Source organism: Benincasa hispida, chromosome 12 (assembly GCF_027475165.1).
Source record: "Benincasa hispida cultivar pf3 chromosome 12, pf3_genome.v1.1, whole genome shotgun sequence".
In the NCBI taxonomy this organism is placed as follows: domain Eukaryota; kingdom Viridiplantae; phylum Streptophyta; class Magnoliopsida; order Cucurbitales; family Cucurbitaceae; genus Benincasa; species Benincasa hispida.
The window spans coordinates 86,466,068-86,488,297 of record NC_143489.1 but is presented as its reverse complement, the minus strand read 5'-3'; positions in this window follow the sequence as shown (position 1 = coordinate 86,488,297).

The window sequence follows — 22,230 nt, the reverse complement described above, 5'->3', positions numbered from 1 at the left end:
TAATTGTGAATAAAAATAAAAGATTTCTTCGTTTAACTTTATACTGGGATTAGGATACCTTGTAAAACATGTTTTTTCAACCAAATCAATATAGTTTAAATAAAAACAATTTTTTTTGAAAAACATTTTTTTTCTCTCGCCATTCTAAACAAACCTTTAAACAGTTTGATTTTAGATTATAGAAAATGCTTAATTAAAAAAAAAAAATTCATTAGAAAAAACACTTAAAAAATTGGATTAATTTAGAACCTATTTTGAACCAACTCTTACACAGATAGACTAACCAAAGTAACTTTTGTTAGTGCGGTGTGATTGGTTGGTATTATCATAAGATTGTAGTGTGGTTGAGTGATTTTATTACTTAAAAAACTTGAGCAACATGTTGTGAAACATGTCAAAGACATTGTCATAAATATTGTTACATGTCTGGTAGCAGATTCTACAAATATCTTTTCCATACTTGTCTGCGTGATTTCAAGATTTTCACATCTACCTTCCTTATTTTCCTTTAGAGAATATTTATTCACTCAAGAAATATACTCCCATAGCTAGCAGAAATATACTCCCATAGCTAGCTCGATTTATATTATATTCTTATTCATTTTAAGGTTAGCCGCCTAATTAGAAAGTGTGTATTGAGAGTTTTGAGCTTATGGTTTGTCTAACCCTTAACCTCCATGTATTGTAATTGAAAATCTTTATATTTTTCGTTGAGATCTTTTTGGTTTGGTAGCCATTGTAGAACTTGGGAGGAGTTTGATTTGATATTATATTTATGGGGAGCCTAAATACGTAGATGATGAAATCTCATATTTAGGGGGAGCCTAAATATGATGAATGTGCGGGATCTCACTCTTAGGGGGAGCCTAAGTATGTTGTATTGAGGAGATCTCATACAAAACTTAAAGAAGCATTATTGTGGAAGTGAGGGGAGCTCAAACTTAGGGGCAGTCTATATTGAAACTGAAGAAAATACTATACGTGAGTCACTGAAGAGGGAAACTATCAGATAAGTACTTTCGTTGTAATTGTTAAACTCTTTATAGTGAAGTTTCGTTCCACGAGGCACACTACCCCCTAGATGCAGGTATTTTGCATCGAACTGGGTGACCAATCTCTGTGTCGTTATTTTCTGTTTGCTTTCATGTTGCCCACTTGTCATACATATTGTTTGTGATATCGTGCTTACATTGTATTCTGTGTTAGATCTACCTAATTTTTCAATTGGTATTAGAGCGGGTTAACTGCTAGTTCATTAAGTATTCAAATGATTCGATCAGGGAAGGTGGATCAACTACTCGTCCTCCTATTTTAGATGGAACGAATTACTCGTACTGGAAAGCTCAGATGATTACTTTTCTCAAATCTATTGATAGTAAGTCATGGAAGGATGTTGTGACTAGATGGTCTCCTCCTTAAGTTGCTGATAAGAATGGAGTTATCAATCTAAAACCTGAAAGAGTTTGGAGGATAAAGTTGAAGTATTGTTAGGAGTCTCTCGTGCCTTGAATGCAATTTTCAATGGAGTGGATAAGAACGTATTAAAATTGATCAATACTTGTATTTCAATAAAGGAGGCTTGGGATATACTTACTGTTGCTCATGAATGAACATCTAAGGTGAAGATGTCAAGGCTGTAGCTCCTAACTACTAAATTTGAATCTCTGAAGATGCTTGATGATGAAACTGTTGCAGAGGTTAACGTATGTCTTTTGGACATTTCCAATGAATCTTTTGTCCTTAGAGAGGAAATTTCAGAGGAAAAACTTGTTTGAAAAGTTTTGCACTCTTTACCTAAAAGATTTTATATGAAGGTCACAGTTATTGAAGTGGTCCATGATATTGCCAACATGAAAGTTGATAAACTATTTGGATCCCTTGGAACATTTGAAATGTTCCTTGAAAGTCAACTTAAGAAGAAGTCCAAGGGAATTGCACTACAATCCTCAGTGAGCATTGAAAGTTCTAAGAGCAAGAACAAATAAACTGATGAAAATCTAGCTGAATCAATTTCCCTTATGGAAAAGCAGTTGGCAAAGCTCTCAAACATGGGATAGACATTCAGTATCTAGTGGAAACTCTGTGTCCTCCCATGTCAAGGACATTAGTAAGATCAGCAATAACCTTGATCCAAAACTCTCAAAAGTTCCTGCAAAGATGATAGAAAATGACAAAGGAACCAACAATAGACAAGGTATCAAAGTACAAAATTTTAGATGTCAAGAATGTGAGGGGTATGGACACTTTCAAAATGAATGTCCAAACTCTTTTAGAAGACAAAATAAAGAATATTCTGCTACCATATCAGATAATGAAACTGAGTCAAACAGTGACTCTGATGAGGAAGTTTGAGCTCTTATGGGAAGGCTTTCTCTTGAATGTTCTAATGTGATCGATCATTCTATTGAATGTATTTCTGTGGCAGAAAAGACAATAGAATAAAATGCAGTTACATCTGAAAACTTTTCTTTTGAAGAAGTCTATCAACTGTGGATAAAGGACTCTAAAGTCTTGAAATTTCAAAAGGAGAGAATAGAAAATTAATTGAAGATAATCACTGTATGTTAAGCACCATTTCTGAATCGATGTCAAAGTCAGTTTGCATGATGAACTCAAGCACTGATGATCTTAATATGATTTTGTCCTCTAATAAGCAGGTTTCTGATAAGCATGGCATCGGGTTCAAGTAGTAGGGTAAATGTTCTATAAAAGTGAATAATCTATGTTAAATCATTTTGTTCTAGCCCAGGACTTTTCGATATCAGTCCCTTTGTCATTTGACAAAGGATGTGTCAACATCCACTCGAAGTTGCAATAAGAAACAAAGATGGATTTTTCATTACTGTGGAAAAGCAGGATACATTCGTCCTTACTATTTTCGTTTGTTGAGAAGAATGAGTCATTTACCTTCCTCGAATTACTCTAGAAAGACCTGGATAGTTGTCAATCCTTTCAAACCAGTACATAGAAATAAATTTGAATGGAGAATTAAGAAGTTTAGATCTTCTTTTGAGTCTTGATGTCCAGTGCTGTTCATCTCTTTTCGTTCTTCAGCAAAAGAAGACTGGTACTTTGATAGCGGATGTTCTCATCACATGATTGGTGAAAAGTCATTTGTCACCAATGTGCAACCATGCAGTTTTGGTCATGTTACTTTTGGAGATAGAGTAAAAGGAAAAGTACTGGGAAAAGAACAACTGTTGTACCTTGGATTTCTAGCATTAGAGGATGTCATTCTTGTAAAAGGATTAACAATAAACTTAATAAATATAAGTCAACTATGTGGTCAGGGTCTTGCTGTAAGCTTCTCAAAAGATAAATGTTTGGTGACCAATAAAGACAATGTGACTATCATGTTAGGTACGTGATCTTCTAATAATTGTTACTTGTGGACTCCTAATGTTATTCATCAATTTTGTAACATTCCTAGGCACAATGAAGTTGGCTCTCTCCCCAGAAAAGTAGGATAGTCGAGTGCAAGAATAGTATTTTTCAGGAGATGACTCTTGATATGATGCAACTTTAGATTCTGCAGAATGAGTCTAAATGAATATGGTCAGAGAACTTACTTACTCTTTGGGATATAATAATAAACAAATGAAACTTGTGGTAGTAGTTTAATTTGAATCCCCCAGGAAACTTTTTGATTTGTGCAAAATTGTCTTATAGCAACCAAAGATATTTGATCAAAGAAAATCAAAGTAGGCTGAGTTAACTTCGATAAGCAGGGAAATGTTGATTGTGATTATTGAAGAAACTAAGGTTGGGAGTGGTGACCAAAAGTTTGATAATGCTAATAGTACTTTGATAGAGTCTATGAATTATATTGATCTTGTTGTGTCTATTAAGGTCGTTGATGATGTTAACTATGTTGTTAATCGTGTTGAGTTGTCTGATGTTTTGATTGTTGCTTATGCTAAAACTTTGATTGATCATACTATGGCTACTTAGATATTTGTTGAGACTCACGTGCTATGTGATGACATTATTAATACTGTTCTTACAGAATCTTTGGGTAAAATCTTCATGTCTCCTGATATTGCTATTGAATCTATTGTTCCAACTAGAAACGTTGAAAATATAAGTCATGTGCATGTTATTTCATCTGAAAATATAGAGAATGTTAAGTCTCTGATTGTTGATGAAATTGAATTCAATACTTCTGTTGATACTGAGTTTGATTCCCAAGAAACTGTTGATCTAGTTGTTTCTAAGGTTTTTGATAATACTTCTATTGGGATCAATTGTGTATCTTAGGTGAACAAAGTTATTATTGTTGTTTCAAGTAGTCATTTGGATGATTTTTATGTGAATGTCTTAAAGGATGACATTGCTTCTATAGTTGTATCTACTAGTGTTACTATTGAAAATTGGTCTTCTGTTTTTGGGGTGCTTGAGAATTTGATTGTTGATAGTGGTCTAGTTGACAAAATGGTTGTGAGTACTTGTAGTATAAATGCTAGTAAAAATGTTGTTGTTAGAAATGTTGACAGACTTGTTTCAAATATTGGTCTGCATGATGTTAAAATAAGTCTGTTATTAATCAAGAAAAAACTAGGGTACTTGAAAGTAGTATTCCTGTTGTTTTTACGAATGTGGCTTATGATTCTGTTGAGATTAAACGTGCTTATATTGTTTCTTCCTATAAGACTAATGTTGATATTCTTGAAAATGTTGTCGCCTCAGACTTAGTCTATGTTGACATTGTGTGAATAGTCCTGCTAAGTTAGAGTTTTCTGAAAAGGATGGTGTCAGTTGTGACCTAGTCAGATATTTGATTCATTTGTCTGTTGTGGTTCCTAAGAATCTAGTTACTGAGAATATTATTGCATCTGGCCTTGGCTCTGCTTGTGATATTTTCTAAGTTAGTCTTCATAAGTTTAATGTTATTGAAAAGAATCTTGAGGAAATTTTTGAAAAAGAAAATATTGCTAAAATTGAGCACATATCTGAGGACATTAAAGAAATTAGTCCTGGTATTGTGAAGAGTACTGGGGAGAATATTTATGATGATGATATTCCTTTGATTGTCTTTAGTAAGAATAAGATGATGAAAATTGAGGACGTTGATGACTCAAGTCCTAAGGATAGCTTTCATCCTTTCGAGAAGAATAGTTATGTACTTGAAGATTTTATCTCTGAGGAAGATATTCTTTGCTAGGGTTGTACATCGGTCGAGTTGGAGGAATTTTGTGCACCAACCTGAAAATTCGGGTTGGCTAATAATGAACCATATCGGTTCATTTTTTAAAGGTCAACCCAAACCAACCCAACCCAAAATTTCTGGGTTGGGTCGGGTTGGGTCACTGGTTTTGTTTTTTTTTTGTTTTTTTTTTTAATTTTGACTTTTTTTTTCGTTACTTCATCTTCTATTGAACAATTTGATTTTTGTGGGTCAATAAACCTTAATATTTACAAAAGTGAACTAATTTTAAATATATTACATTAATTATTAAAAATTTAACAATCAAACAACATGTAATCTATGCAAAATTTTTAGCATTTACATTAGAATACAACCACCATAAATTCAATATAAACTTCAAAAGAAACTAACTCAAATAATTCAATGTTCAAGTTCAAAGTAATCATTCAGAATAGAAACAAAAAGTCCTAGTTTAATAATAACTATTAGTCTATTACATAAAATTCCAAGTCCAATAATAATCATTCAAAAGCACCATGAGGCATGACGAATGACTTGTGAATTTTCTTCTTCATCTTTGGTCTTTTCACTTCTCAATGCCTGGAAAAATTACAAATACATTAAACCAAGAGGATCATTTATAAGTAATAATAATGTTTGATCTTATGGTAGTAAAACTTATCATTAAAATCATCATTATGCTCCAAATCCAATTCTTTATTTCAAAACAATAGAGGATGATGTGCTTTCTATAAAATAAATCATGCAAAATTAAATATATTAATTATTTAAGCATAATACATGTTAGATATATACAATAAACAAGTTAGATATGTACAATGAGAAATTCATTCAATTACCTGACTCAATATTTTCACAAGCCTCTAACTCTTCAAGTTGTGGATGAAGATCTAGTAACACTGAGCCGCCACGAATCTAATTTCGTGTACATATCAAGGCCTCCATTGTTTTTGGAGTCAAAGTACTTTGAAAGGAATCAAGAATCCTCCCTCTTGTACTAAATGTAGATTCATAAGTGACTTTAGATATCAGAACTACCAAAACACAAAACATCTTGAACAATTTTTTGATAAAATGGGATATTTGTATCATTTTCCACCAGTACAGTATCTCAAAATCATCTTTATCTTCTATCTCCATGTCAGACAGATAAGAAGTCAAATTATTCTCCACTTCCAGTGAACTTTCTTCTTCTCTCAATCTCTTAATCCACAAATCATCTATTTCTTCAGATTTACTTGGGGGCCCCAATCTTTTATTTACACGGTCATCTTCCTTCAAGTAATCAACAAAATCTGAGTCCTGTTTCTCCTCCTCTAAAGTTCTAAAAGCTTTCCGAAATTTAATTGCATGTTTAAGTATTAAATAATTAGAATTCCACCTAGTTGCCATATCTAAACAAATAAAAGCCTTACACTGGCAATAGAATCATGCATATCTTTCAGTCCATCATTCACAATAAGATTAATAATGTGGGCACAAAACCTCATGTGTAATAGTCATCTAAAACAATAGATTTCCAACTTTTGAGTCTTCTCTTAACATAAGAAATAACCATCATTAGAACTTACATTATCAACGGTGATGGAAAAAAAATTTTTAATCCCCCATTCCAATAAACAACTCTCAGTCGCCTTCCTAATAATCTCCCTTTGTGATTAGCAACTTGACAAAAACTCAAAATCTTCTTATGCAAAACCCATTTAGAATCAATAAATTGATTAAACTCTTTAGTCACAGGATCCATCATCCGTTAATTGCCAGACACTCCACTAAATATCGACAACTGAACTCTCCTTACCACATATATATTATGTGTCCATCTTAACCAATCAGAAGTATGACAACCCTTCACAGATCACTCATAAGTACAGCTGGGCCAATAACCGTTATGCCCTGTAGTTACATCTAACTTCTTAAGTACCACTGATCCCTCTAATGAACATAAGTCATAGTCCTACTATGACTAAGTCCTCTCTTCCAAAGAGAAGCTATGTCCACTATGTTCAAACCTCAGAATCATACCTTAAGGGAGCAATCTCTCTACTTATCCCTGCTTCGAGAAAGAAGTGAATTTCATCTTGTGGATTGAGTTCCCAGCTCCCAAATCAGACAAGTCTCCAAAAAGATAGGCATGTTGAGTTGGCAATCTGACCACTCTCACCCATACTAATCAAAGGACTCCGCTCAAAGGCAAGAGTTCCCAAAACACTCAAGATTCAGGTCATGTCACCTATGGTCGTTTAGGTGAGATGTAAGTCTCTAGTATCAATAGCATTATATAGAGAGTCTAGTCATCATGTGGTCCGGTCTTATACAAACTCTTTGTCTAGGATACCCCCATTCGCACGTCTCTACATGAATGGTTAGGATCTACCATCTGTAGTAATTTACAACACTTGCAAACCTCTACAAAGCGGGTCGTATCCGTAGTATCACCAGGATCAGGTATCCCACCTTAATTCTTATACTACAGACCTATTTAGGTTATCACTTAAGGCATGATCCACTTGTATATCACATATACATGCTTAAGTTTACATAAGATAACCAATGAGCTTTGTTTATTGGATATAAGTAAATGCCAGAATGAAATAACAATTATTTTATTCATTAAAAAATGTGTAACATTACAAACAACGAGACTCCGGGAGAATTAGGACACCAATCTCAACAATTTCCCACTTATCCTAATGACTTAGGAGACTAATGTACAATATACAATAAACTAGGGCATACCCCAGTATCATCTCCCACTTGTCCTAGACAAGATGACGTATGTCCCGCAAACCCAAACTCTCCAAATGACCCTCGAATACTTTAACCATGAGGGCATTTGTAAAAGGATCGGCAACGTTGTGCTCCAATGCGATCTTCGTGACTTTCACATCATTGTGATAAACAATCTCCTTGATTAGGTGATATTTCTGTTCGATGTGCTTACCTCGACAATGACTCCGAGGCTCCTTCGAATCTGCCATAGCCCTGCTATTATCACAATAAAGAGTGATAGGCAAATCCATACTTGAAAAAATTTTCGAATCTGAAAGAAACTTCCTCAGCCAAACAACCTCTTTAGCTGCTTCACAAGCGGCTATGTATTCGGCCTCCATAGTGGAGTCCGCGATGCATCCCTTCTTGATACTTTGCTAGACTACAACCCTTCCATTCAGAGTGAAAACTGACCCCGATGTCGATTTGCGAGAATCTTTATGGGTTTGAAAGTCAGAGTCCGTGTATCCTGTAAGGATCAGATCTTTATCTCCATACACGAGCATGTAGTCCCTCATTCTCCGAAGATACTTGAGGATCGTTTTGACCGTTGTCCATTGATCAAATCCTGGATTGGACTAATATCGACTGATAATCCCTACTGTATAACAAATGTCAGGTCGAGTACACAACATTGCATACATTAAGCTTCCTACAGTTGAAGCATAGGGAATCCGTCTCATCTCCTCAACCTCCCGAGGTGTCTTAGGACATTGATCCTTAAACAAAACGATTCCATTCCTGAAGGGTAACAAACCCCTCTTGGAATCCTGCATCCTGTAATTAATTAACTTTTGATCAATTACGATACCTAAGACAGGGCTAATCGTTTGTTCTTACAATCCTGAATGATCTGGATTCTTAGAACGTGTTGTGCCTCACCCAAATATTTCATTTGGAACAGGGCAAATAGCAAATTCTTAATGTTAGCCAGATACCCTACATCATTCTCAATGAGTAGGATATCATCCATATACAGTACTAGGAAAGCTGCTGAGCTATTGATGATCTTTTTGTATACACAAGGCTCATCGGCATTCTGATAAAAGCCAAACGACTTGACAACAGTGTCAAATATGATGTTCCAAGATCTAGATGCTTGTTTCAGCCCATAAATGGACCTATTAAGCTTGCAAACTTTTTGCTTTTGATTTGGAACTATGAACCAATCTAGTTGAGTCATATAGATGGTCTTCTCAAGATTACCATTAAGAAAGGCAGTCTTGACGTCCATTTGTCATATTTCATAATCATAAAATGTGGCTTGGACAAGAGAATCCAGATAGACTTGAGCATGACAACATGTGAGAAAGTTTCCTCATAGTCAACTCCTTCGACCTGGGTATAACCCTTTACCACGAGTCTAGCCTTAAAGGTTTGCACCTTTCCCTCTACACCTCTCTTTCACTTATAGATCCATTTACACCCAATAGGTCTTACCCCATCAGGTGGATCAACAAGCTCCCAGACGTTACTGAAGTACATTGACTTCATTTCCTGGTTCATGGCTTTAACCCATTCATCTTTGTCAACATCCTCCATTGCTTTCTTAAAAGACAACGGATCTTCGACCCTATCATTTGAAATGACGTTTTGGGCTTCAGTCAAACCCATATAGCGATCTGTTCATAACCTTCCCACTACATCGAGGCAGTTTTAACTCTTGAGCTGGTTGACTAGACGTCCCAATCTCAACCACTCTTGTCGATCTGTCAGCCTGTTCAACAACTCTTGTTGAACCCTCAGCAGTCTCAATTTCACTAGAGATCTCATGCAAAACGAGCTTACTCTGTGGCTTAAGATCCCTTATGTGGTTTTCTTCCAAGAAAATAGCATTTGTAGAAACAAACACTTTGTTCTCACTCGGATCATAGAAGTATCCACCTCTCGTTTCCTTGGGATAGCATACAAAGAGACAAACCTTCGAACGCGGTTCCAACTTCTTTGGATTAGTCACTAGCACATGTACCGGACAACCCCAAATCCTGAAATGGCGTAAACTACCTTTACGCCCTCTCTATAACTAAAAAGGTATTTCAGAAACACTTTTTGAGGGAACATTATTCAGGATATAACATGCAGTCTCCACTGTAAAACCCCAAAACGAGTCTGGAAGATGAGCATAACTCATCATAGACTGAACCATGTCCAACAAGGTTCTATTTCTCCTTTCAGATACACCATTCTGCTGAGGTGTACCAAGGGTCGAGAGTTGGGATGCAATCCCATGTTCTATCATATAGTTCTGAAATTGGAGGTTCATATACTCTCCACCATGATCTGATCGTAGTGTTTTTATCTTCTGACTTAACAAGTTTTCAACTTCTGCCTTATACTCATTGAACTTGTCAAGTGCTTCAGACTTACGTTGCATTAGGTAGAGATAACCGAACCTTGAATAATCATCTATGAAATAGATGAAATGTTCATACTCTCCCCGAGCTCTAACATTCATTGAACCACACAGATCTAAATGTACAAGCTCCAAGGCTTCCTTGGCTCTGTAAACTTTTCTAGTAAAAGGTCGTTTGGTCATCTTGCCTCCGAGACATGATCCACATACCGGCAAGGGGTTTTCTTCTAAACTCTTTAAAATTTCACTTTTCACCAACTTCTCAATCCTATTAGGTTGATGTGACCTAATCTCAGATGCCAAAGATGGGCGTTTTCCTTAGGAGAAATCTTTGGTCTTTTAGCTGTTGTTGCCATATTGAACATTTTCAGTGTTAAACAAAGCTTTTATAACTAATGACCTTAGTACATATAAGTTATTTTCCATTGAACCATAAACAATCTCCATACCATCCTTGAAAATAAACACTTTATTCTCAGAAAAGGAGACGATATAGCCTTGTTCAATGAGACAAGAAACCGAGATTAAGTTTCTCTTAATATGAGGAACTACAAAAACATTATCTAGTAACATATAACGTTTCTTGTCAACAAATAACTTCAGCATGCCTACAGCAACAGTTGAAACAACCTCACCAGTGCCGACTCGAAGAGTCATCTCTCTCCGTGGCATCGTTTGCTAGGAACTTACATGATTGGTAGCACCCGAATCTAAGATCCAAGCATAATCATCATTCTCTACCAGACACGTCTACAAGACCAATAAATCAGATTTACTGTCTTATTTCCTCTTTTGGAGAGTAGTGGGATCATTGTTGAAACAACTGACACTACTGGTTTTGCCATCCCTTTATGCTCGAAAAGTAAGAACTGACGTTCAAACAAATCTTGCAGTGAGTCCATGATCTCGCGTGCAATGACTATGTGCCCAACCCTTTTGGCCAAAACATCAGGTATGTTAGCCAAAATGTGAAGTCGGGCCAACAGATTAGCCTTCATCCACACCTCATATGTATTTCGAACACTTCGCGGTCCATCAAGGGTCGGGACTTGAGGACACTCCCTAACCATGAAAAATACGAGGTCGTTTGCCATGAAATACATTTAACACAATTCTTTCCACTGTTGTAGTCAGTCATAGTAAAAGCAGTCAACAGAAATACTAACGAGTTGCTGAAAAGAAAAACACATTGACCTATATTAGGTTTTAAGCAAATACCCATTGTAAAACAAAACAACATCCAAAAAGGTTTTAGCAAAACTAATATGAACCCCGTGTGACATCTAGTTTCGCAATGACGCTTCAAAGGTTTAGAAGAAAAAGCCGCCGAAGGGAGGTCAGTTATCCCTCCTCTGAATTGAGAAGTTCTCAACCAGTCATTAATATCAGAACAACTCTTGCTCTTATAACGACTAGCCATCATTGATTTGGCTAAGAGATGATCATTAACTTACTTAACAATCTTCCGTAAGTGTGACTCACCATTTTAGGCCCTAGAGGTACACCCCAAAACCCAATCCGAAGGGAAAAATCTGATTGGGGCAAAACCTAAAGCGACCCTATCTATTTCTAGAGTTCACGTTGATCTTGACCAACTGCACAAAACCCATCCGAAGGGGGACACTCCCAGGACGCCACGAGGGAGTATAGAATGATCTCACGGTATAAACCAATGACAGACACCATAGGATGTGTTGACACACACCCTTCATTCACTTACTATAAACACTCTCTCTGTTCATCTTGATATTGACTCATGCAAACACCATCCGAAGGGGGATGCTCCCAAGGCACCACAAAGCTAAGCATGAATCTAACGGTGTGAACATACAGGGAGAAACATGAGTGGAATCATAGACATATCAAATACATCTCTTCCTCCCACTGAGTATTTTATAACCTAGGGTTTAGCTTACTTAGAAAAAACACGGCTAAGGATTTTAACTAAGTGACTTTTAGGTTTTCCCAAGAGTAACTTTTACCTTGGATGGTTAAACAACTTTTGATCATCATCCATTAAACTCTTTAGTGGAGTCTTTGACCAAATTGTCGCATGCTTGTTGAAAATCTATCTAATTCACCTTTTCAGGTAAGTTCCCAGGTAGGGGTTACATTTCCGTCAACTTAAGAGCCCCAGCCTAGCCAGAACCTGCCTTAGACAAAATGTCTCTTATAGATAGATTTAAAAAAATTTAGTCTTTTATTCCAATCAATTTAATCCTATTAAATTGATTTTAAAAGATTAATCTAGGTTACTAAACTCTTTAGAACCACTTGAACTTTGGTCTATCTCGATCCAATTTTAAAACTCTTTTAAAAAACTTGAGTTCACCCTAAGTCCGCATGCAACTATTTCTTCTTGATTTTAGGTCTAATTTCCTTTATAATACTTATAAATAGAAACCAAAACCATAATGATAAGCTAATACATGCAAGACATTCATAACGCTTATAAACAACCTAAGTGTCATGCTCAATCATTGTCCATTCATTGCTACTTCTTTTATATAACACTTATACAAAACAGCAATGAAACAAGCAAAACATGCTTCCATTCACCCTTGGACTATAACATTTATAATAAAAGAATGATTCATGATAATGCTCACTGCATGCAAAATATAACTCTTATATTTCATGATGCATGCATATACTTTCAAGTAATTTCTTCATGCTCAATTATAACAATTATAATACATGATGCATGAATAATTACACAACCTAAGATGGGTTTTAAACTATTGTCAAACACTTTGGCATATAAGCACCATACATTACATGTATAAAAAAAAGAATATTGATGAACCAGGTAAAATTGCCTTAAAAAATACAAAATTAAAGCTAACTATTATAAAAACAAGGAGTCTCTGGTTTAAAAATGCAAACCAGGTCTTCAACCGCTCGAACGAAGCATCACGTCTCCAACCATCATATACTAAACGGCCCGCGATCGTCTGCACGATAAAACAATTGAAGGAAATCGATCACGAGGATTTCCATGAGCAAGGAAAAGATCATTCCAAATTACAATCATGTATGAACATTACAATTATGGTCATAAACAAAAACAAATGGTTATGCATTCATTACAGAAATTACATCTTGAACCTACAAATGATCAAGAAGAGAAATCTCTATACACATTTGTAGACTCATTTCCACGCTCTTTGATCACGAATGTTCGAACACAGCAACCTCGAATGCTCGAACAACACGAACGCTACATGGCACGAACACCGTGCAATCGAACTCAGGGATCGCCTTGGTCATGAACACCCCAACAGCATGAACAACCTCCACAGAACCTCGTCGATATCAAGTTGAGTATGCCACCCCCAAGAAGGCTACTTTGGTATTCTCGGTTTAAGAATCCAGAGGGTGGGCTCTAGTAGACTTGGTTTGAGGCAGAGGACGGAGGAAACAACAATCGTGTAAACGATTGAGCAAGTGGGAGATGGATGAACCTATCGTATAGGTCGATGCCCAATCGTTTAGCAAAAGTTAAGCGATCGTCTAGCAAAAGCTAAGCGATCGTCTAGCAAAAGCTAAGCGATTGTTTAGCTCATCGCTTAGCTACGTGTTTGTCGCCTATAAACACTACACGATCGTTTACCTTAGTCAAGTTGTCACTTAGTAAATTATATTTACTTGAAAACTTCCGTGAAATTCTGTGTCCGAGAGAGAATTCACAAAATCTCAAATTTCAACACTGCTAAAATTAGAAAAAAAAAAATTCGTTTTATCTCACGGTTACCATGAAACCACCAATACATATGTTTTTGGGCATTTAATTTTAAGTAATCGAGTCTGTTATTCAAGTCTCTATCATTCGTGGTTGATGTTGCTGCAAAGAATGTCGGAATTTGAAGGATTAAATTTTGTAGAATCGAGCTTTCTGGATTGCAACGTCGCATAGCTATAACCCTAGCGTCGCGATGCTATGACGCGAGGTGGAAGACAAATTTTCCCATGACATCGCGACACTACGTCCGTTCGAGGCTGACGAGCGCACAAAGCTGGCAGTCGCCAGTTCGAGTTCAAGCTATTGTTTAACTATAGTTTTTTTTTATTGTATTTTATTTTTTATAATTAAATAAATATAATTCGATTATATTAATTTAATTGTTTGATTAGGGTGGTGATGACATGCAGAAATGCATGTCATCTTAGGCCTTTTATCTAGAATTATGAAGGCTGTTAAGCAGAATATGTGTCAATTATATTAGGAATTCATGAGAAAATGAGCTTGCGGCGTTCAGCATTGAGAATCTTGGCTAACCCATTATTATGCGTTATTATGCGTTAAATTGTCTATTTTTGTAGCTAATGCAAGAAGTGGACGCAAACATGGAAGTCGGGCTACCGCATAGACGACTGCATGCGGAGAAACTCTTCATTGCAAAGGTGAATGCATACAATCAATGCATGGGTGTTGCAGTGATTAGCCGCATGCGTCCATCGCATAGGAATTGCGGTAATCAGGCGATTGCGGTCATCGTGTAAAAGTTGCGATATTAAGCGACTGCGGTCACTGTATGATTGCGGCTACACGATAACGCCTAATAGAGGGATCAATGCAAGGTTGGTGGAATGGACGCATCAACGCATCTCTCAGGAAAATCAAAAGATGATGTTGACATTTCACCTACCACGCCGTTAGCAGCAGAGATTCAGAAAAGGACTAACGCGCTGTGAATGTCAGAATCAGAGCAGTCCATTAATGTTGTCAGCGATCAAGCTCTATTTATAGAAGTCGATGCACTGAATTTCAACTTATCCAAGGTTTTCGCCTTAGGGTGGATCCTTGAGATCCAGACAAATGCGTGAGAAGAAAGCTTGAGAGTTCTTCATCTCCTTCCTCCATTCCAAGTGACGATCAGAGCCTTCGACCGGAGAAAGATCTCGAGAGAGTCAGTTCTACCGTCCATCCATGGCACCACCGACAGCCTTGACACACATCTACTGGAAGTAAAATATTGCTTCCAGCTAGTCATTTCATTTTCTCTTCTTTTCTTATATTGTATTTTATTACATTTTAGGATTAAGAAATTAATACATTATGTGTTCAATGCATTTCTATGTTTCCTTCGATTCCATCTCCATCTTCTTTACTTAGCATCCTTAACTTTCATTGCATCACTTAGGGAGATTACTAGAGTATCGCATAGTTAGTCATGTGGATTAGAGATATGAAGCATGTAGCAAACCACTGAGAGGTGCGTGTTGCGTGAGTGTGTGAGAAAACCTTGCTTAGTGTGAAGCTGTAGCAATGTCTGTCTATAGGCGGACGCAACACTTTTCTATGAGTAAAGTCAGCAACAACTAACTACCTGGGAGGGTAAGTGGTTAGTCGCATTAAGCAATGTAAGCTATTGTTCACTATTGATAGGAATAAATCTTGCGTCAGCCAAGTTCATGCGGTTACCTTGTCTTATGAGCACATCATTCATCATTTAGGCATACTTGAGAGAGTAGTTTAACATCCAAATCTAAGACTCAAGAGAGCGGATTGGAATGCAAAAGCAAGAATGGGGAACTTAGAGATAAGCTCCATTTGCTATCACACAGCGTATGCACCCTACGGATAGGATATTGCATGCATCCAGGAAGTAGGATACGGTGGTATGCAGCCATCATGCTCATGCGGCAAGAGCATGTGAGTGGGTTATGGAGGTTTAGGCAGTCATAGGCTTCTTGACACTATCGCATATACATCCCATACGTCCTAGAATTAGGCGCAAGTGTGTGTAGCATGATCGCATAACTTGCGTTGGCTGAAGTTGCCCTTGCGGTCAAGCTCAATGTTGCAGTGAAGACATCCTCACATTTTATCTTTTTTTTCCATGCATTTACTACAAGTCAAAGGTTGTCGTGTCTTTATCTCTCATTCATATTCTCATTGCATTGTCTGTTAGTTAAGAGTAGGAGTAGTGTTAGCTTAACAACCCTTCAATCATTCTTTTATTTAACCGCCGCATGCACATTACCGCATACGTCTAGCTACAAGTCCCTGAGTTTGACCTCGGATCACCCGAGAAACTTGCATTCGCGTTATACTTGGCGCGAGTGCAAGAAAACTTGTGACAGGAACGCACGGTCATCGCATACATTCGTTAACGCATAATTCATTCCAATGCATGATAATCAACGCATACTTTAAGAACATGCATATTGCGTTCATCTAATTTTAGTTATCAAGTCCTTCACGATTTAGTAATCTAAATTATCCATCATATAGTAGTCATGGATCTTTTAAGTTTCTTGGATTTATTTCTAAAACGAAATAAGCAATTCGTATGTTCAATAACAACTTTACAGAATGAGTTTATTGTTTACAAACCACGAGTTTTAGGACATAAAATCCAACATTTATCTACATTAAAGATGATAGAATAATTTTGTGCAAGCATGCACTTTACAGAAAACAAGTTCAGTTTTAGACCAAGAACTACATAAACATTGTTCAATAACCAAAAAAAAAAAAAAAAACTATAAAAGGAATCTAACGCCTCCCACTGTTACCACGTGAGACGGTTTGCCTAGTTCCTACCTGCATCGTCATCTTGCCAATCTCGAGTTGCTGCAAAAAACTAATTCCATGAAAAGAAAGACAAACATAATTAGTGACGATTCATTATTCTCCACTAAACAGGTTTCCAAAATTAGTAAATCATATTTACCTTGTTTGGCATTCTTTTTCTCTGCCAAATACTTGGGACAGTTCCGTTTCCAGTATCTCTCTTGGTTGCAATGGAAACATTTTTCTTTGGCAATCTTGACCTTCGTATCCAATTGCAGCAGGGTTAGCTTTATTCCCTTGACCTCCCTTCTTCTTCTTCCACTTTCTAGTGGCAGATGAAGAAGGCACTGATTTAGTTCTAGAGGTCGAACTTGTAGGAATATATCAGCATACAACGGAAGTAATAAGGATCAATAAGTATTTTAATTCATTAAATTTGGCTGTAATAAGAGGGTTTAAAGACATTCCTTTGTAGAACCTCTTGAATCTCGAATTCAGTTGTAAATCTTCTCCAAATCTTCTTCTGAACCACCTCAAGGTATTCTCTACTATTCTCTTTGAGCCTTAGATTGAGTTGTGGGACTCAAAATAAGCTTGAATGATGGGAATTTGGAAAAGATGCTCACTGCTGCACCCTCTTGAAGAACACCTTCTTCAACTCAAATTTTTTCAGAAAAATTCAACTGATGCATGTTCGATTTCCACTTCAATCTTCTCTATTTATTGCAGGACAATCATGCAATTAAGATTGTCCTCATGCTTGGAAGATTGAATAAAAAATCAAGTGGGATTAGTGTGAGCTACTTGGTTAAGTAGTGGAGAAATCCAACTTTTTCAAATTGTGTTTTCCAATCTTTTTCAAATTTCAAAAATGATTTCTAAAATCAATTTTGATTTCAAAAAATTGAAAACTTTTATTAATTTTACAAAATTAATTTCATAGATTAATTTTTTGATAAAAGTAATAGTAAATAATTAATTAAACAATTTAATTAATTCTAATTAATTTAATATCAAATATCAAATTAATTTTTCATAAATTCCACCATCATGAATCCCTATTCATGAATTTAATATTTAAATATTAATTAATTCTTCAATTTGATTTAATTTCAAAATTAAACGCGTAACTATATCACATATAATTACTAATTCCCTTAATTCTAATTTGAACGTTTGAAATTAACATATCACGCTACTTTAAGGCTAATCCATTTACGAGCTAGTAGGGGGACCTCATGGACCTACAGATCATGAGCTTCAATAATCCGAGATTAATTGGCTAGACTTTTTACACTGAATTAACCTCCATTCGTTAACTAATGGGTCACTCCACTAAAGTCCATAGTTGCACTCCCCTCACTATAGATATATTTTGTGTTGGGATTAGTGTCCTAATTCTCCCGGAGTCTCGTTGTTTGTAATGATACACATTGTTTGATGAATAAAATAACTGGTATTTCATTCTGGCATTTACTCATATCCAATAAAAAAATTCCATGGTTATCTTATGTAAACTTAAGCATGTATATGCGATATACAAGTGGATCATGCCTTAAGTGATAACCTAAATAGGTCTGTAGTATAATGATTAAGGTTGTATACCTTAACCTGGTGACACTACGGATACGACTCACTTTCTAGAGGTTTGCAAGTGTTGTAAACTACTATAGATGGTAGATCCTGACCATTCATGTGGAGACGTGCAAGTGGGGGTGTCCTATACAAAGAGTTTGTATAAGACTGGACCACAAGATGACTAGACTCTGTATATAACATCGTTGATACTAGAGACTTACATCTCATTTAAATGACCATAGGTGACACGACCTGAATCTTGAATTTTTTGGGAACTCCTGCCTTTGAGGGCAGTCCTTTGATTAGTATGGGTGAGAGTGGTCAGATTGCCAACTCAATATGCCTACCTTTTTGGGGACTTGTCTGATCTAGGAGCTGAGAACTCAATCCACAAGACGAAATTCACTCCTTTCTCGAAGCAGGGATAAGTAGAGAGATTGCCCTCTTAAGGGCTGATTCTGGGGCTTGAACATAGTGGACACAATTTCTTTTTGGAAGAGAGTACTCAGTCATAGTAGGACTATGACTTATGTCCATTAGAGGGATTAGTGGTACTTAAGAAGTTAGATGTAACTACAAGGGCATAACGATTATTGGCCCAGCTGTACTTACGAGCGATCTGTGAAGAGTTGTCGCACTTCTGATTGGTTAAGATGAACACATAATATATCTATGGTAAGGAGAGTTCAGCTGTCGGTCTTTAGTTAAGTACCTGGCAGTTAAGGATGGTGGATCCCGTGACTAAAGAGTTTAGTCAGTTATTCATGTACCATTGGAGCTTCAAGCTACAGGTCCATAGGGTCCCCTTGGTAGCTCAATGGATTCAGTTGAGGATCAGTTCTTGGTGTTGATTTGAAATGTTCAGATTGACAAGAGGTAATTCGATTATATATGATATGATCAGTATGATGTATGAGATACATCTAGTGGAGGATTAATTTAAATGAGATTTACATTAAGTATCATGGAATAGAAAAAGAGTTATGGTTTATCTGTTTTATGAGATGAAATATTAAAACTATAGGTTATAAATATAGTATGATAAGTTGGTTATCATTTATATTTATAATAATATTAATTATTGGATAATTAACTATTTTTCTCTAATAACCAATTGAGTGAGAGGTTATTGGTGGTTCATGGTAATCGTGAGATAAAAGGAAAAATGTTTTCCATTTTGTAATTGTCAATTTGAGATTTCCTCTCTCGGAAATATTCTCACGGAAGTTAACAAGTAATTGGATTTACGAAGCAACAACTTGGATAAGGTAAACGATTGTGGAGTGTTTATAGGCGATAGACACTCAGCTAAGCGATGAGCTAAACGATCACATAGCTTTTGCCAGACGATTGCTTAGCTTTTCCTAAACAATTGGGCATCAACCTATACAATAGGTTCAGCCATCTCCCACTTGCTTAATCGTTTATACGATTGTTGTTTCCTCCATCTTCTACCTCAAACCAAGTCCACACAGAGCCCACCCTCTGGATTTTCACACATATCAAGGTAGCCTTCTTGGTGGTGTCATACTCAACTCAACAATGTCGAGGGTCTGTGGAGGCCGTTCGTGTTGTTGGGGTGTTTGTGATCGAGGTGATCGCCGAGTTCGAATGCACAATGTTTGTGCAATGTAGCGGTCGTGTTGGATGAGCGTTCGTGTGTTGCTGTGTAGCTGTGGGCGAGCGTTCGTGATCAAGGAGCTTGGCGATGAGTCTACAAAAGTGTGTAGCTTTTGTCCTTGATCTTTTGTATTATCATGTTGTAATTTTTGTAATTAATGCATAACCGTATGTTTCTGTTTATGACTGTAATTGTAAAGTTCATATATGATTGTAATTTGGAATGATCTTTCCGCTGCTCATGGAAATCCTTGTGTTTGATTTCCTTCATTATGTCCACTCGATATAACCATGATTATTAAGTTAACCCTTCACAGGTTGTTCATAATAACGGTTGGGTCAATTGTCTGTTTTACCCCCGAGATTACCTCTTGTTCTTTAAGTGTCATTGATCCTCTAATGAACAATTGATTTGTGATCCGATCAACAAATCAAGTCCCTCTCGAGCTAATAAGAGGGTGGGGCCCCTTGTTCAAGACCCGGAGTCAGCATTTAAAGGAACAACCTCTCTACTATCCCTAAAACAGGTAGGAGTGAATTCCATCTTGCATTCTATGTCCCCAGCTATCTACTTGTTCTTACCCCTGAAATAGAGGTTTATTGAGCCAGCGCTACCTATGCAAATCAAAAGATAATCTCGAATAAACAGAAGTTAATGGTTAGCTAAGGATTAAGATCAAGTTACCTAGGTCATCACATTGAAATAGTCAATATTAAACAGTAAACAACCTTATAAAGTAAGAATGACTGATTTCGTGGTCCGATCTTGTACAAACTCATTGCACAAGACGCCCCACTCCTCATGTCATAATGTGTACGTGAAAGAACTCTTATTCAAGAGTACTTACGAATGGAAGCGGATCTTTCCAATTTATTGTGACAGAATTACCATATATACATTCAAACATACCAATATGCATTCATAATGCTAAAGAGATCAAGAGATCATACCAATTGGGGATTTCTTCTTCACAGCGAGTCTAAAACCCAACCGTCTACCTCGAACAATCACCACTTGAATAGAAGGAAACGGAGATGAAACCATCACTCAGAGCCCTCAGTATTCTTGGAGTGAGAATCCAAAGTGTGGGCTTTGTTCGGATTTGGTAGGGGGAAGGAGGAAGAGAGACCGTACACAACGATCAAACAAGTGGGAGATGAGATCGTCTATCGCATAGACAATATGTTTGATCGTTTAGGTGAAGTATACGATCATGTAGGAAAAAATAAGCAATCATCATCTAAATGATCATGTAGGAAAAACTAAGCGATCGTCTATACGATTGTTTAGTAAATATCAGAAGCTAAACGATCACTTAGGAAAAAGGTAAATGATCGTTTAGTAAATAGTGCGCGAAGGTGTAATCGATAAGCGATCGCTTAGCAATATCGTATGTGTAAGTGATCATGCAGGCACTATCGTATAGACACTGATTTTCTAAGCGATCACACACTCTTTAACATAATGTCCACACATCTCATGCTTAACACACCGTCAGCTATTTATGCATCTCAAAGTGATCTTTCAATACATTCATTTGTTATTAAAATAGAAGAGACGCCGTCCCATTTCCTTTATACTCATTATATTCATAACATATAAATTAATATCATATATTAATTATAGTATTTTCCTCCACTAGATATAAATCATATTTATATCCAATTTTCTCCAAATTAATGTATCTCATACATAAAGTTAATTATATCATATTTAATTAACTTGTTCAATTATATCATATATAATCGAACTCCCTCTTGTCAATTTGAACATTTCATACTAACCCAATCCAAGCTACCAAGGGGACCGACCTATGGCTTGAAGCTCCAACGGTACGTGAATAGCTAACTAAACTCTTTCGTCACGATATCCACCATCCGTTAACTGCCAGACATTCCACTAAAGACTGACAGTTGAACTCTTCTTGCCATAGATATATTTCTACGTCCATTGGATATAACCAATCATCAGTACGATGACCCTTCACAGATGATCGTAATTGTAGCAGACCAATTTACTGTTTTGCCCCTATAATTACATCTTCCTCCTTAAGTACCATTGATCCCTCTAATGAACAATACAACGTAGTCCTACTATGTGTGAATACCTCTCGGGCCATGAGAAGGTGCATGGCGCCATATTGTTCAAGCCATGGGATCAACCTTTAAGAAAGCAAGCTATCTACTTAACCCTGCTTTGGGGAACGAGTGAACTTCATC